Source organism: Hypanus sabinus, chromosome 7, assembly GCF_030144855.1.
Source record: "Hypanus sabinus isolate sHypSab1 chromosome 7, sHypSab1.hap1, whole genome shotgun sequence".
Lineage (NCBI taxonomy): Eukaryota > Metazoa > Chordata > Chondrichthyes > Myliobatiformes > Dasyatidae > Hypanus > Hypanus sabinus.
The window spans coordinates 34,168,308-34,172,351 of record NC_082712.1 but is presented as its reverse complement, the minus strand read 5'-3'; the positions used below and the strand labels follow the sequence as shown (position 1 = coordinate 34,172,351).

The 4,044-nt window shown below is 43.1% G+C and overlaps 1 long non-coding RNA gene across 1 annotated transcript; it reads left to right on the top strand.

Moving 5' to 3' along the window:
• Nucleotides 1–665: 665 nt before the first annotated feature.
• LOC132396305 (uncharacterized) lies at nt 666–2,903 on the top strand. The gene is made up of 3 exons (XR_009512939.1): nt 666–861; nt 1,997–2,052; nt 2,785–2,903. It is a non-coding gene; the product is annotated as an uncharacterized LOC132396305 (long non-coding RNA).
• The last annotated feature ends 1,141 nt before the right edge of the window (nt 2,904–4,044 follow it).

The following is a 4,044-nucleotide window of genomic DNA, read 5'->3' as shown; positions in this document are numbered from 1 at the left end:
GATTCTGCAGCTGCTAGAATCCAGATCAGCGCACAAATGCTGGAGGAACGGCAGGTCAGGCAGCATCTGGGAATGGGAATGGGAAGTAGAATTAAAATGGGTAGTCACCGGGAATTCCAGCCTGTTGTGGTGGATGGAGCAAAGGTGCTTGACAATGGGAAATCGGCCTTCTGCCATGACAGACAGGATTTCGCCAGTGTTTAGCACCCTCACTCCATCCACCACAAGAGGCGTGATTTCCCAGTGTCCACCCATTATAATTCATCTTCCCATTCCCATCCCCATCCCCATCCCTAAATGTCAGTCCATGACCTCCTCTACTGTCATGGTGAGGCCACACTCAGTTTGGAGGAGCAACACTTCATATTCAGTCTGGTTAGCCTCCAATGTGACCACATGGACACTGATTTTTCTAACTTCTGGCAATTTCTCCCCCTGTCCCCTTCTCTCTTTTCCATTCTGGCTTCCCTCTTACCCCTTCCCCTCTCCTTGCCTGCACATCACCTCCCTCTGGTGATTCTCCCCCTTCCCTTTCTCCCACAGTCCACTCTCTCCAATCAGATTCCTTCTTCTTCAGCCCTTTACCTTTTCCACCTATCACCTCCCAGCTTCTCACTTCAGCTCACTGAGTCAGTGTTGACCATCGGCCGCACATTAACCAGCAATCTTACATTAATCCCAGTTTTTATCCTTCTGGCATTCTCATCAACTCTTCCACTGATCTACATACTTAGCAATTCTCAGAGGCCAATTAAGCTAACAATTCTTATCTCTGAGGAGTGTTAAAAAACCAGATCACCAAGAGGAGAACGAATGCGGTCACAGGGAGGACATGCAAACTCCTTATAGTCAGCGTGAGAGGTAAAGATTAAACCTTTGAAACAGTGAGACAGCAGCTCTATGAGTTAGTGAAACCCAAAACAACTAGAACTATCAACTCCTATCTTGGCTGGTCCTGACCTGAGCATAGTTGTCGATATAATTTTAATGTAAATGTTACATTAAGTGGGAACAAAGATTGAATTATGGTTGTACTGGTAACAAGTGGAGAGACTTTGAGAGAAATATTCACTCTATTCTGTTTCTGTGCTGCCTGCCAGCTATTATCCATTAACCAGTTATTGCGAAACTGCTAATCAAATTGTGTCAATTTGCACCATGTACTTGTAATCCGCACCTGGCGTTTCCCAATAACATTTGAGCTGACATTATTGTATTATGGGACAAAGTGTGGTGAATTTCTCAAGACCTTTATGACAAGCAGAGCTATTGTCTGAAGACATTTTGTTCGATGCCCCTGTTGTTTCAGCCACCTTATCTTTATTATATGTCTGTCCCATAATCTGTACTTGATTTTCTAAGGTGTGAGATGTCGTATAAGCCATATGGAAAATAAATTCTCAGCAATGATATACAGGGGGAGGTGCAGAGGGATGGATTATCCTGCAGTATACAGGCCAATGTGTGTGTGTTTGAGTTCTGGCAATGTATTGAGGGTATAGTATTCAACCTAACAGAACCATACCTTCCTCTGATTCCAAGTAGAGGCCACAGGAAGGCACTTCGCAACAAAAACTCTGGCTCAGTTTTTTTCCGATTAGTTAAGTTATTCCAAGGATTAAAATGATAGTGTTAACCCAGTGGAAGTTAACACCCCGAGAACAAACAAAGTGTAAAAATGTCGTCTTTTTTACTCAATATCTATTTCAGTTTTACAGGCAAAATGCATCTCCATTGAGAGGTACACTTTCACCAATACTGGGTTTAATAGAAAATAGACAAACATTTAATACTCTGTTCTGTACTTGAGATTGAGTGTGCTTTCTTCATTATCTCTTCATCTCCTGGAATTTCCCAATAAACTTTAAGCTGGCATCATGGTACTCTGGTATAAAGCGTGGTAGGTTTCTCTCAACCTTTATATCAACCATTGCGGTTTGTGATATATAATGAACAATCATTTTATGCAGATTAATGGTATTTGTTTTATTTTTAGTGTGAAAGAATGCAACAGAGGAAGCAAGATTCAGCAAGAAATTATCAGTGCAGTAGGTATGTTAATGAGTAAAGAATTAGTCCATTCCCATCCATCGACTGTAATCATGTAAACAGACCACATGGAACATAGAGCTGATGAGCCTACTTTAGTCCCATTTTAGATACAGATTCAGATTCATTTATTTATCCTATATGCAGTACATGGAAACCTACAGAGAAATGTGGTGATTGCATTAACAATCGCACAAACCTAAAGATGTGCTGGGGCAGCCTGCGAGTTTGCAACGCTCAACAGAACAGGAACAGCAAAGCAAAGCCCTTTCCTCCCTCCCACCGACCCCCTCACAGGTACAGTTGTCCAATCCCAGGACACGCGGCCGGGCCTCCCGTCTCCAGGCTTTGACTTCTGGACTTCGGATCAACCTCTGGACTAGCCGATGACAGGACGACAAATTCCAGGCTCGCTGACTCACTACTCCCACCTGCCCGCCCCCCCATGCCTCCTGCTTGCATGGACATCCGATTGCAGGGTCCATTAACCTGGGAATGCCCAATATCCTGATGTTTTCAGCCATTGTTTCTGAAGGTTAGAAAAAATGGATGCCTAAAATGGGTTGGATTTTCTTCCCCCTGTGTCGGGCCGTACTAACGCAAGTTTGTGGTGGCACTGGTTCAAAAGGGTTTGAGCTTGCTGATATTAGAGAGAAGACAACGGAGGTCAGATTTGGAGAATGTACAGACCTTACACATGGCTCACTCTGCGTATTGTAACTATTTGTTTGCTAGGTAATTTTTCCCAGCTCATGATGGAAGAAGGCAAGAAAATTCAAGAGAATAAAATTTACGGAGAGGCTTCACCATTGAAGCCAATGCTTCAGCCTTATCTTCTGGGGTTTGACTGTCATCAAGGATGAAGGCAAGCTTTCTCCTTCTTTTAGTTGGTGAACTCTCCACGACAATTCATGGTTGGATAAGGCAGGTCTCTAGGTCTATTACTTAGTCCTATAGTTTTGAGTTTGCATCGCTCGCTGTTCCTTGCAGGCATGTGGAACTGTGTTGGCACCACAGGTTTAAGTCTACAATTTTACATTCTACTACACTCCTCAGAGCCAACTAAGTTCCCTGGTATGATAGTTACATTAGAGTTCATGCCAGGTCAGGAAGTTGACTTATAATGTTATACACTCTTAAATATGACCTTCATGCATTTTACTTAATACAGTGATGGTGCCACACAATATGATAGTGAGCTCCGTTCCTGAAGAGGTGACTCTTAGTTTCCCAGTGGTTGTGCAATCACCCTGTCACGGACAACTACCCAAGCAGGTGGCCTCATGGAAAACCTGCAAAGATTATGGAAACCCTTCTAGCTCCAGATGTGTTCTGTCATTTCCATGGTAGTAGTAGGCATGCATACCTCTCAAAGGACCCAGAACATCCGGGAGGATATTTTCCAGGGATAAATTTTACATACCTGTATGATCTTCTCTGGATTACATCTGTTACAGATTTACTAAGCACAAGGGCATTGGTCTGGTTAATCTATAGATAATCTGGAGAAGGTATCTTCACTCAGTAACCCAAGGAGGAATCTCCATGAGGAACTCAGGACACATGAATGTGCCTAATTCTAAGCCCAGTTTCCAGTATGCATGGTTAAACTATAGGACCATAAGATACAGGAGCATAATTAGGCCATTTGGCTCATTGAGTTAGCGAATTGGTTTAACGTTATCACATGTACCGAGGTACAGTGTTTTACATGCCATAGATACAGATCATTTCATTGTGAAAGTGCATTGAGGTAGTACAAGGGAAACCAATAACAGAATGTATAAATGCAGTGTTACATTTACAGAGAAAGTGCACTGCAGGCAGACGATAAAGTGCAACAGCATACCATGGTAGACTGTAAGGCCAGGAGTCCATTTTGTCATACTAAGGGACCATTCTATAGTCTTATAGCAATGGTAGAAGCTGTCCTTAAGCTTGGTGGTACATGCTTTCAGACTTTTGTATCTTCTGCCCAACGGGGGCAGGACAGGA